This window comes from Saccostrea cucullata, unplaced genomic scaffold (assembly GCF_032062105.1).
Source record: "Saccostrea cucullata isolate Sc308-1 unplaced genomic scaffold, CSIRO_AGI_Scuc_v1 ctg2602, whole genome shotgun sequence".
In the NCBI taxonomy this organism is placed as follows: Eukaryota; Metazoa; Mollusca; class Bivalvia; order Ostreida; family Ostreidae; genus Saccostrea; species Saccostrea cuccullata.
This window is the reverse complement of record NW_026935693.1, coordinates 1-13,993: the sequence shown is the minus strand read 5'-3', so window position 1 is coordinate 13,993 and position 13,993 is coordinate 1. Positions and strand designations below refer to the sequence as shown.

The window sequence follows — 13,993 nt, the reverse complement described above, 5'->3', positions numbered from 1 at the left end:
TGTTGAAATTGAAAGCATACATTGAGAAGAGAACTAACAACTTTCCCCTATTAAAACGGTTACGAGAGTGAAGGTAAGAAAATTACTTTTACTTTTCATACCTTCATTTTCACTCGTTAAATTTCACTGATAAAGGATAATGATATAGAAAAAAAATCAGGTTTGACGCTGATTTATTTTTTTTCCTTCTTAACGAGGCCGAGTCTAATTCGAGTGCGCATCACTTTGCGCAGCTTTTTAATTTCATGCAGTCATTAATTATTTTAATTTTAATACAAAATTAACATTATTTTTAACTCCTACTGATCTGAAATTGTGATTTTACGACACTTTTTGGAAAATGAACGTTGAAATGGCTCTAACAACGTCACCATAGTTATGTAATTTTACCGTAATATGTCAATTTTAGAAGTATTTGGCTTCGACCTAGACCAATCGAGATGGTGAACTTTTTTTTGTTATTTCAGAATTTGGTGACTTTTTACAATAACTTTCTTCTACTTGAATGAAAAAGAAATCTCTAGGGCAGAAATACAACAAATATGGGGAAAATGTGATATTTTGGCGCTTTTCCAACAAATTCCCATAGGGTCCAATAGTAAAATATGACAACTTTTGAGACTGACCCCCAAAAAATCGGGATGGTAAACATTCGATTTTTCAATCTTAAAATATTAAATATAACTGTAAAAATTAATTATCAAACAATTATCAAAATCCCTAAAGCAGAAATAATTAGACTCGGCCTCGTTAAATATTGAGATTAAAAAGAAACATAATACAGATCGATTCTGACCTTTATATCTAGTTTAACAGGTCGGAGAGAATACTCGAAATAGGGTATTATCCGTGAAATCGCGTATAATACTCGATATTAGGGTATCGTTGAATCCGCGAAATCGGGTATAGGAGGTGTAATCACCTAATAAAACTTAAACAATGTGATGGCGCATGTTGCCGAGTTAACTTTCATCTAAATACACATGTTTTCTAAAGGTATCACTAGCCAAGTAAGAATTTGGGCGTCAAGATTAATGCGCTCGTGACAACAAATACCCGTGGAGCTCAGTACATTTCATGATCTGCATACAAAAAGGCGTTCGATTTGCTTTATATTTTTCCTTATGTTGAAAGTATATGCATCTTCCTAATGTTCATTCCCAACACAACAGAATTGTAAAGTATCAGAATTCGGGAATTTATAATAATTCCACATCAACACGACAAACATGAACAATTTGTAAATAAATCAAATTATACGGAAACACATTTCACACACAAGATATGATGCCATGTATAAACATCTATCGTATCTAATTATGCGTCATTAATTACTTTCATATTCATCTTGTGCATAAAATCAAATTTATTTATGAATGTATAAATAATGTAATGATAAAAATGTCTAAATGTTCGGCTAAAAGAACCTTCTTTCTCTTTTCTTTGAAAATCTTTTCTGTTTTATTTATAATTCAAACATATTTGCAGAATATGTCTTCAACATTTTAGCAGAGACAGTGATAATTTCAGGAATACAGCTTATGAGAGAACATAACTGTTGATCAATCGTTTAATTTCGCTAGGTCATCAATATTTTACCATTTCTTGGCGACTTCAAAAGGGGGGGGCGGGGGGGAGGGCTAAAGGCTTCTTGACCACCTCTGACAAAACAACCTCGACTGAGTTCTGCATTTGTCTAAGAGACCTCTCTTTGAATGTCACGGTCAGTTAAACTCGGTTACATATTTTTAGGGAAGATTTATTCATCAAATAAAAAGCATATAGGTAGACAAAAAGCAACCTGTTATGAATTAATGTTTATTATTTTAACACATTTTTTCAATATAGATGAGTATTAGGAAAAGTTAGGAAAAGTTATTGCCATGAGTAATACGCATCATAGATAAAATAACTTAAAGAAAACTTACATATTGTCTAGAACCAATCAGATAGTGCGTAAGATAGCGATATAAAAAAAATAAAGAGGTAAAATTTACCCTGTCTATCAAATAGTATAATAAAGAAAGGAAGTGGCTACGATTTTTTATGAAATTTTAATGTCCGATGAGGAATTATATTCCCAAAAAGTAAGACAAGAGTTTCCAAGGCAATTGAACACTCTAATATTTCAGTTTGTTCATTAACATGTTCATAAACGTAAAAACTAAAAGAAATGTGAAAACTTGACTATGTAATTCATATTTCAATGTGACTGTAACTCGATCTATATTGAGAAATTCAATGCATTATAAGCTCATGAAAAGATGTATACATTTGACATTTTTTTTATCCCCTCCCCCTCCCCCCCCCCAAAAAAGCAAGAAAATCCTGTTCATATGACTTCTCGCTCTCAATTTTCACTCAAATGCATAAAATAAAGGTTAAATAGCATATCTTGTATCGATTAAAATACAACTAAAAAATTTACGGTGTCTTTGAATAAAAATTTCATGCTAAATTGACATGAAAAAAAGATACTCAAATTCAATTTTTTTAGCTATTTTCAAAATGTTTTCTCGTGGGTATTTATTTAATCTTATTTTATTTTCTTCCTTATTATAACGTTGATATTCTGTTATGGCAGAGATATACAATTATGAATCGCTTATACTATACTATCTAACTGTTAGGAATAATTTATATTTCACGAGAAAGGGACGCCATACATTTTTCAGTAAAAATACATGACACGGCGCTAGTCGTTTAATTTCTTTAAATTTTCACGTTTTGTGAATAGTGCACAAATTAGAAAATTAAGTATATGGAATAACTTAATGGGAAATAAAGACAAACGAAGTCTAGTTTTTTGTTTTTAGAAATTATATTGAAAAATAATAACGCCATTGTGTCTTCTTTGTTTCCCCAGCAGTGTTTGTCGTTTGATTTTAAACTTATTTGATAACCGTATAAATTAGGTTTAATAAAAATAAATCCACAAGATACTGATGTACAAGTAACAGTTACTGGCATAATGCGTCGTTGCTTTATTCTTTAGTTTTTATAGAAAGTTGCACGGAATACCCGATTTCGCGGATTCAACGATACCCTAATATCGAGTATTATACGCGGTTTCACGGATAATACCCGATTTCGAGTATTCTCTCCAACCTGTTTAAAATTACATGTACTTGCAAATGAATCAGTTTTTGACTGTCATCATTAAAAACACACTGAAAAATGAATGGCAAAGACTGCCTCTCAGAATATCAGTGTCAGGATTCTACATGATAAAGGGGGCAATATTTTTGATAATGAATTCAAACAGGAAAAGAGATATTTTTGAGAAGCTTCTTCATTTGACCTTACTGTATAATCTTTAATTTAGAAGATTGTTCATAAAGACCTTGACCCTACCTGTCATGGACCCTCTTGGATTCAGAACCGTATATAAAGTATGGTAGTGTTTGGAATGTCCAAAGGACATGTGTGTAAATTAAAGTATGGCAGTGTTCGGAATTTCGAAATGTTCGACGTGTATAGAGTAAGGCAGTGTTCTGAATGCCTTTGGGATACAGAATTTTCCTGTAACACTTTCAAACTTGACTTGTGTCTACAGTGTAAAGAGAAACACATTATTGATCTGGATACAATATACCATGATGTTGTGATTTACCGTGAGAAATATGAATTTGTCTTAAAACAAGAAACCTGTGAGAGACATCCAGGCAGAGTCTATGAAATGTTCTTTGATTCATGCCACATGCCCGCCTGTGATCAGTGCACAAAACACACGCAGCGTAAGCTATTCGTTGCTTGTTATCAAAGTACAGAACAAAGAGAACATAAAATACATGACATTTAAAAGGCATATTATACAAACCGCCAGCAGTGCAGGAAACATATACTATAGTCTGCCCCACGACCGGAACGTCACTACTTTTTGCAAAATATCTCAAAATAAATAAATACCTTGGACTTTAACCTATATCCGTTTGGTAGATTGATTTTTTTCCAAACTTCCTGCATTTATCCGAACCCTCGAGGTCAACCAGTGTATACACACGGCGGCAAATTCAAAGTCTACGGGGATTTAACATGGTAAACTCGTCCATTAACGTCTAGGTTACGGGGCCGGGAACCAGTTTTTGAAGGGAGTACTCGTCCTTTGCAAAATGAATTTCCGCAAAATCTTTAAAAATTTAAGGAATTAAAGCCATATATGGCGTATGTACAATGAAATTTATTAGACTAAAGTTATAAGAACTTCTTATTTGTATCATTACTTTATATAAAGATAGAACTTTTCCGTAAATTACAAAATCTAAGTCAATTGCGTTATAAAGATATCACAATTTAATTTGGATTCTCGGAATTTTCTCCGACTCGGAAGAAAATACAAAAGATTTAAATAACACATTACAGAGAAGATAAAATTGTATTATTAGATAAAACGAGGTGTTCTCCGTGTTCAGAATTGTATGAAAAGCTTTAATTTAAATGTATTAACTATATTTCTTCACTTAATTTTGTATTTTTCAAAAATGTATTTTTTGATCAGTTACGCCATATATGGTTTTAATTTAAATTGCTTTCACTGATAATACAACTTTTACTTTGAATTAAAATTATTTTTAACAGCAATTAACAAGTTTAATTATTAACTTCGAGAAAATAGTCCGAATCTAACGAAGTACAACTTGTGGAGAATGGATGTTGACATGATGATGCAAGCTCGCCAGTGTTTAAAACGTAAGTTGTTTATTATTTCTATGGTATTTTTTGCGCTTTTGTTGTTTTACTAGCTCATATACACACAAGAAAAAAGTGTCTACAAATGGTAAGAGTGTGTAAATTTCAAAACGCGTGATATTGATGACATTAGATACAGCAAAACTCGCTTAGTACGAACACGGATATTGCGAATTTACGGATATAACGGTAGCGAAGTTATCTTGGATCCCCAGCTATATAAATTTAACAATTTCTTTTTATGGATATAACGAATTACGGATATAGCGAAGTAATTTCATAGGTCCCAGTGACTTCGTTATAACCGAGTTTTGCTGTACAACGATTTCAGCTATTTGTATTTGGTAAGTGCTCATGGTTATTGTGCCCTGTAACGGTCTGTATGAAAGCCCATGTGTAAAAAATCTCTATGATTATAATAGAACAAGAAGATGGTTAAACAGGTAGGTGAAAAATTACCAAATAGAAAGGCACGGCTGATTATCATAGCAATTAACTCAAGCTTATTTCTACTTTCATTTTCAATTTATAACATTTCATGTACATGCATTTGGCACATATATAACAAGCTATAGATCTAAGGAGCATTTTTAATTTTACATTAATGTGTAGTATCAACACCCTGGGAGCATCAAAACGGAGTTTTCAATAGATAACACATTTTAGTATTATTTTTCAAAACTTTATAATAATTTATTAAAATATGTACATGTATCCTTTTTTTTAATCAAATCTTTGTCAATTAAACAGGATTGAGTTCTAAATTAACATTTATTCATGTTTATTAACTTATAATACTGTTCTTTGAAACTGTATCATATTCAGAAACCACACAAACTAATATCTTAAACATTATGAGAATACATTGGGATTGGGTCCCACAAAGTTGATCGAGCAATATGACAATTGCTTTGAAACGCATATTAACACGTAAAATGATAAAATTAATAATTGTTTATAATGATTTCGACTAAATTATTCAGTTGAGGGTTGCATACTGTATATGCCAGTAGCATAAAAATAGCTGGCCACTTATAGATTTAGATACATCTTAATAAAGAAGCTAAAAGCAAGTGAAACATTTGTTCCTTAAATTGGAACACTCTTGTTTATGATGAAATTGATGTCCTGTTATACACTTTTATGACACTTTCTCTTCTTTCAGCAATATGAAGCTTGATTTAGACACTGCAATATAAGGAGAGAGGCAGACCAGAAACCTCTGGCTAAAGCAAAGATAATATGCATAACATAAGTAGTAAGTCTACTATAAAATTCAAGATATTTAAAATATCCTGTCTCTTTTAAATACAGTTGAGCCTCATTTATCCGTCCGCTTTGTTTTATGGTCAATTTGTCCGGATATGTGAAGCATCCGCATATCTGAATTATCTGCTAAACAAGAAAAAATATTAAACGTTAAACCAGAAGTCTCTGTCGAGACTGTAGCTCTACTGGTTTATACTTAAAACAAAGGAAGAGAAAAGTAGCAGTTGGGACTTGAGACTTCAAAACAGCAATAAATAGAATCAAAGTACTGAAAGTACTGAAAAGCGGTTAGCATGCTTTCATCGAATATGTACAGTGTACAATAACAAAAAATGCATTGAATGATGATATTAAAGTAGGCATGCATATCTTTTTCCAGTGTCATCAGCGAAGAGGCAGGCACACTGAATTTCGTAGTACTTAACTAAATGGTATAACCAATAACATCCCAGACTGATGTCACAAATGTTTGTTTCAAAATATCAACCTGAGATTTTCAGTTTGAAAGACAGGAAGTTCAATTTCAAAAAAAATTCTCCCTAATTGTCTCCATTGGTGGCGTCCAAAAGTGCTCAGAACGAAAAAAAAAATTATGTTGATGTTGCAAATTTAATTGTCTTTCATGCTCTATTGATTCTGAAATTAGGTAACTGTAAAGGCTACTATAGCAAACAACTCAAAAAGAAAATAAAATGATAATTCAAATTCTTTAGATTAATTGATTTGGAGTACTGTACATAGATCTTTAGCTGGCTAGTCTGAGAAAAACGGATGGACGAGCAGAGAATTAATTTCAGAGAGCTTCAGTTTCGTAGGCTCATTGCAGGTGTGACCTGTCATTGAGGATGCTTACTTCTCCTAGGCACCGGAACTTTCAAGGATCCGTTTTTCTTTTGAGACCGATCACTGTTCATTCTGTATTTTGATTCAGATACTGAGTACATCTGTTTATTAATATTATGAACTATTTTTCTCACAGGAAGAAAGACAAGTAAACAAGATAATAAAGTTTTAAGAAATGTACATTATTGACTTTTCATACAATTAAATGTTCGAATAAGTAAATGGTATATGACAATTATTTAAAAAGAGTCTTGCACGATATGTATAAACGAACATATACTGAGTATTTGGCAAATATTTTTCATGAAATATTGTATAAAAAAAAAAAAATAAAAAAAAAAAGTGTGAAAAGGAAAGTTGTTGTTTAATCCATTAATACTAGTATTTTAAAAATTCAAAGGTTCACTAAAAGTCAGTGTATAACAAACAATTTAATTGTCCATTGCAAGAATTACCTAGGTATCATTGTCACTTTCTTCAATATGTCGCATAAGCAATACCATGTTTTTTTTTTTTGGTTTTTTTTTTTTACTAAGAACAAGTATGCGAATTTCTATCAATATGTCTGTAAGCGTCTGTATTTTAATTTTTATTTCTTCTCAAAGGTTCAAAATGATAATTAACAAATTGGACAAATTCAAATTTAAAAAGTATTTTTACAACTTATAACTTGCATAGGAATTTAGCAAACTTTCAAAAATAATCATTCATTACATATAATTTTCAATTTGTGCTTATCGTCAACATTTTTCATGCCTCTTTTTTTCTGTGCATATTTTATATCGGCTGATTTTTAGAAAAGGATCGAATGCCGATTAAATTTTTTTCTCCAATTTTTTCAAATTAATTTTAGTATTTTCAGGCTCCCATTATTATTATTTTTTTTAAAATAAAAATGTGATCGTTTAAAATCGTTTGTAATAATTAGACTGAGTACAGAATTTATCCCTGGAAACAAAGCTTTTATCATCTTTTAAATAATTTCAATTGAGAAAAAAAGGAGAAGAAAACAAACGTTTCATTATGGAAGTAATCCATAACTGTACAACTTACAGATGTATTCAGTATTTTTATATAAAGGCTTTCTTCGTGTACTAGCATTACTTAAGTTAATTAAAGGGATGCCTTAATATTTTGGAAAATGAAACTCGATCGAGAGATTTTCCGATGTTTTGCAGTCGGTAATAACCTTCAACCCCTTTAGCCAGTAATTAACCCGTCCTCCCTGTGCCCAGTAGCATAATTCGGTCAAATATTTATTGTTCATGAGGGGTGCCTTATAATTAATCACAGGCACCTGAATTTTTATCAGTAAGTCTCTAAATTAGCCAAATATCGAAACATTCTACCCCCTCTATATATAAATACACAAGGTGTCCGACGCCATTTTGACCACCTGTTCGATTCAGGCTTCAGTTTAACACATAAATCGGAAATGCCTACTGGTTTTCGTGTAGCATTGGGTTCAAATATGATATTTCTCGCTATACATTTCTTCATAAAGTTTAAATCTAACGCGTTGATAATGTTATTATCTAAACTTCATGCTGATTTCGAATTTCGTCACAGGGCCCGATCGCCATCAGCTAATGTCACGGAAATTTAATCTCAACACCAAATGCTCCTATACATAAACTTTTTTTAATACAACAATTATAAATTTATTTCATTGACAAACAAAATCAGAAAAAAATTAAAAACCGGAATATTCTGTTGTTTTGATAGTCTTGATTTTGTTTAACATATGTTATATATGTTAGAAACAAATCATAGGTACTAGGTAGAGGCTTTGTTGAAGTTTCCGTTGTCGATAGGTAGCGCCTTATGGAAGTTTCCGGTGTCGATAAAAATCGGACACATGCCATAAAGCGGTTAGCAATGCTAACCTCTTAAAAATGATCCTTGTCACTCATCAAAATAAAAATCGATGCACAGAATAATTGTATCTTAGTATAGTCTTTTTGTGTGCCAAGTTATATGGAAATCGGACCAACACCGTATGAGGAGAAGCAATTTGAAAGAATTTCTCGGAAATTTCTATTTTTAGTAACCATGTCATTACCATTCATCGAAATCAAAAACCGATGCACAGAATTATGTATCTTAGTATAGTCTACTTGTGTGTCAAGTTATATTGAAATCAGATCAAAATTGTAGGAGGAGTAGCATTTTGAAAGAATTTCACAGAAATTTCTATTTATAGTAACCACGGCAACACCGTTCGTCAAAATCAAAAACCGATACACAGAATTATGTATCTAAGTGTAGTCTACTTGTATGCCAAGTTATATTGAAATCAGACCAAAACTGTAGGAAGAGTAGCATTTTGAATGTTTTCACAGAAATTTCCATTTTTAGCAACCATGGCAAAACCGTTCGTCGAAATAAAAAAAAAACCCGATACACAGAATTATGTATCTTAGTGTAATCTACTTGTGTGCCAAGTTATATTGAAATCAATCCAAAACTGTAGGAGGAGTAGCATTTTGAAAGAATTTCTAAGAAAATTCTATTTTTAGTAACCATAACAACACCATTCATTGAAATCAAAAACCGATGCACAGAATTATGTATCTTAGTATAGTCTACTTGTGTGCCACGTTATACTGAAATCAGATCAAAACTGTAGGAGGAGTAGCATTTTGAAAGAATTTCACAGAAAGTTCTATTTTTAGTAACCACGGCAACACCGTTCATCGAAATCAAAAACCGATACACAGAATTATGTATCTTAGTGTATTCTACTTGTGTGCCAAGTTATATTGAAATCAGACCAAAATTGTAGGAGGAGTAGCATTTTGAAAGAATTTCACAGAAATTTCTATATTTAGTAACCACGGCAACACCGTTCATCGAAATCAAAAACCGATACACAGAATTATGTATCTTAGTGTAGTCTACTTGTGTGCCAAGTTATATTGAAATCGGACCAAAACTGTACGAGGAGTAGCATTTTGAAAAATTGTTTGCAGACAGACAGACAGACGGACGGACGACGGACGCATTACTATCGCATAAGCTCTTCTGGTCTCTGTCCAGTAGAGCTAAACATTTTGTTCTGATGAAAAATCATCCGGATACTGAAGCATTTAGTAATCTGGTGTTCGGATATCTGAAGGTCCACTGTACATGTATTGAGAATGAATTTTTGACGCTCTGAGCACCTGATGTCTATTACAATTTTCCCTCTAATCTTTCAATTGTATATTATTCTCTTATCCTTAAATTTCTTCCCATGAACCACTGGGACAGAAAAGCTGAAACTTATGTGTAAGCATCCTGGGATAGAGTAGATTCTAAATTGTTCAAATTATGAGCCCAACTTTTACATTGAAATACTCAGTATATATTAAGAAAATTCTATAAAAAATTTCTTCTAGGGAATTACTGGGCAAGCAAAGCTGAAACTTATGAAAAATCATTGTGGGGTAGTGTAGATTTTATACTGTACAATTTATGACCCCGGGAGTAGGCTGGGGTCAGAAAAGGTATAACAAGGGGTTAATCTTGTAAAGAACTGCATGGTCAAAGCTATTCAGGTAAGCAATGTGGCCCATGTGCCTCTTGTAATATTTTTGTGTGAATTAAATGCTATTGCAATATATGTGATAGTCATCATATTTTACAGGATATTTGAAAAATATTAACTTCAAATCTGTGTCAAAGCACCTTTAATAATGCACAATCTCACCATTTGAAAGAATAAACAAACCTTGATCAAAAACATATTAATGAATGAAGCATAGAATATTTGATTATACATGTACTTTTATTACTAACTTACAAAATGATGTTTTATATAGGTTACATAATTCACAAGAGTGCAAAGTTATGATGACCATGCAGAGACAAGATACCATAACAAAGACCTGCATGCATGCATAAAAAGGATGTTCACTCAATTTTTCAGAATAATGTGTCAGATTGAAATTCATCTTATGTTGGACAAAACAATCAGGACGTTCATTTGGATCACAGCTAGTAAGTAGTTATTTGAATGAAAAATATCTTACTCTTCCTACGTATCCTTCAGATTGGAACCTGAAAATGGGAATTAACCAAGTATATGTATTTTTAATAAGTAAACAATTCATGTTACTTAATATGATGAACATGATCTGAATTTATAATGTAAATTTCACTTTGCACAGATTTATAAGTATTTTTATGCACTGAATCTTACGACAAATTAAAATGTTTTATCGTCAATTTTTTCAGGCACAAATTAAAGTATTGACAAAACCAAAGATTACCTGGTAGTCTGCAAATGGAGTGATCATTGGATGAGCCAGACAACACCATTTTCCTCAGAAATTTTAGGATAGAGACTAGTCACTTGATCTCCATCTTCATTCATAGATGACTGATGTCGACATTTTCTCACTTCTGTTTCATGTTTTTACATGGACTCAACACTTCAGCATCAGTGGGCGCTTGACTTTTATTAACATTTATTCCTCTGAAATTCATATAATATCCTTTAATATAGGGCATAAATAACAAATCATTTATCTTGTAAAATATTTTTAAATTTTACTTAATTAATAAAACAATGAAAACAGTTCAAACAAACTGGTTTATCCTATAATCTAAAACTGTTTTATGTTTGAAGTAATTTATAATTTTACAGTTAAGATACTTAAGGATCCTCAGACAGGAAGGATAACTCTTTAATTTACAATTTAATTCATAGTCTCAAAATGAAGCTTGACATTTCAATCTTTTCGTGCAACAATTTTCATTTTATCAATTATCATGATAATATTTATAACTTCTCAATGTCCTTTAAGGTTGTTTGAAGTTCTCAGAAAGGTCTTATAAAAAGTCCCAATTTTTAGTTTTAACTTATTAAGTAAAACTAGGATAAATAGCAAAGTCAAAATTTGTTTTATCCATATAAGGAATTCATTATATTTACATAGCTGAGGATCCAAGAAAAATTCGCTATATCCATGAACTCGCAATATCTATGTTCGTTCTAAACATTCAAGTTTTACTGACACAGTAAAAGTATTTCAGAATTACTTTGCATATTTTATACAGTTATAATAAAATAATTCCACAATTTTACAATTTTAAAAACAGTTTTCTCAATATTCTAGCACAAATAAATAATTTTTAAAGATTTTAGTCTGTATTTATTTCTTAAATATAAATTTTATTCTTAATACATACAAATTAAACAGAAATGATTTGAAATAAGAAGGCGAGCCGGAACCGTCCCTTGACAACAGGCCGAGACAGAGATATCTCAGCCCTGAGGACGAGACAGCCCTACTTCCCATTTGCTGCCTCGCCTAATCTAAACAGGGCTGATACACTACTAGGTATATGATATAGGCGAATTAGGAATATACATGTTTGTGTATTGGGAAATTGTCAATGAATAAACATACATTGAAAATTTACAAAAAAAAATTGTTTGGACTGAAAACCAAACTCAAGACATCTGCATTATTTCATACCTTGTAAAATATATCTGCGGGTACTTATGGCTTAAGTTAATATATGTAATGTACACAGCCATGTTAGTGCTTTTCCATCTTGTGTCTTCACCAGGTAGCTATTCAGTATCCTACAATAAAATATTTGTTCTGAAAAATCATAAAATTTAATCTGTTTAATTGTTTTAGGGAAAAAATTATATTTAAAAAATCCATAATTCTTCACACTTGCGTTATGTACTTTAATTTTGTTTGTATAGGAATATTTTAATTTTTGGTATTCTCAAATCTGTTATATTTTTGTGGTTATACAAAAATGTAATATATCCTGGGTCTGAATTTACCTAACACAGGAAGTTTTGGAAGGACAAGGTCAACATTCATTGGTGACTTAGTTTGATGCAGACAACAAATGTTGTTTTGCACTGGGATTTAAAATATCAACGAAGGATTTATGTGTTTAAATCGTTGGATGTATAACAAAGTCAGGAAATCTGTGGCACGTGCGTGCAAGGACATCACTTGTTCACATAGAAACGATATGAAGCTTATTTTGACCGTGTGTCACAGTTTACAACAAACTATAAGGGGTTGGATTTATATGGAAAGCTAGGGAGAAACGTTAAGGTAAGACAGCATTTTTTTTTAAAAAATCTTAATACTGCTGTAGTGATATAAAAGCAGTCATTCACTCGAGCTAAATTTGCAGGTAACCTAGCCTTGATTTTTTTTTAATATAGCAAGGTGATGATGGCAATTTACTCACCCCTTATGCTGTTATATATAAATTGAGTCATACCTCTTTGCTTTATGCAGTGTATAACCCTTTAATGAATCTTTGATCCCTTCGGTCTCAGTCTGGGTATGAACAGATGAAAGTTTTGTTGAAGACGTAATTTTTTGCAGTACAAATATATACTTGGCAGTCTCGGGCGTTATAGGTAATTCGGACGTCGATAACCATAGAGCACTCCCGAACGTGCGTGACGTCATTTCCTTACTGACGGCAATGTACGGAAAATTACGAACAATGGATGATCCCCTTCCGAAGCGGTGGCCATTTTGACAATGTTAAATCCCCGTAGACTTTGAATTTGCCGCCGTGTGTATACACTGGTTGGCCTCTAGTGTTCGGATAAATGCAGGAAGTTTGGAAAAAATCAATCTGCCAGTCGGATATAGGTTGAAGTCCAAGGTATTTATTTATTTTGAGATATTTTGCAAAAAGTAGTGACGTTCCGGTCGTGGGACAGACTATATTTGCTTTATCATATCAGAAATCAAAAATGATATAAAATTTTGTCATAGAGAAATCTCCAACTATCAAAAAGAAATGGCAGGAAAAGCCAAGAGACTTAAGGACCTTATAAACACTGTGATCTGTGACATAAAAATCAGACATAAACGTGTAATTCCTGAATTAAATCGACAGTTCAGAAAATGGAACAGACACCTCATCAGCATTGAGAACTATGAACACAGATCTGAACAGTCAGCAAACAGACCAATACAGTTCCTTTCATTCCCAAAGAAACCCTTTGTTTCGGGGTTAAATAATACTCCAAATCTTTTGGAACATACTGTATACAGGGTTATTTTCGCCGCGTCTAATTTTCGCCCTTTCACATCTGAAAACTAGTTTGCCCCAATTTAAATTCGCCCAAAAGGATTTTTGTTTAAGATATTTTACAGTTTACTTTGAATTCTCCCCGTTTAAAATTCGCCCACACCAGAATAGAGCAAAAGGG

General features: G+C 32.1%; 2 long non-coding RNA genes across 3 annotated transcripts; one reads left to right on the top strand and one right to left on the bottom strand.

Moving 5' to 3' along the window:
* Window positions 1-4,577: 4,577 nt before the first annotated feature.
* Window positions 4,578-11,446, top strand: LOC134243590 (uncharacterized). 2 transcript variants are annotated; one of them, XR_009987070.1, is made up of 4 exons: window positions 4,578-4,689; window positions 5,855-5,947; window positions 10,605-10,782; window positions 11,020-11,446. It is a non-coding gene; the product is annotated as an uncharacterized LOC134243590 (long non-coding RNA). The 2 variants fall into 2 exon arrangements; XR_009987071.1 differs by lacking the exon at window positions 4,578-4,689 and adding an exon at window positions 4,723-4,777.
* LOC134243591 (uncharacterized) lies at window positions 11,215-13,385 on the bottom strand. The gene is made up of 3 exons (XR_009987072.1): window positions 13,045-13,385; window positions 12,267-12,376; window positions 11,215-11,260 (listed from the first exon to the last, which is right to left on the bottom strand). It is a non-coding gene; the product is annotated as an uncharacterized LOC134243591 (long non-coding RNA).
* Window positions 13,386-13,993: the final 608 nt, after the last annotated feature.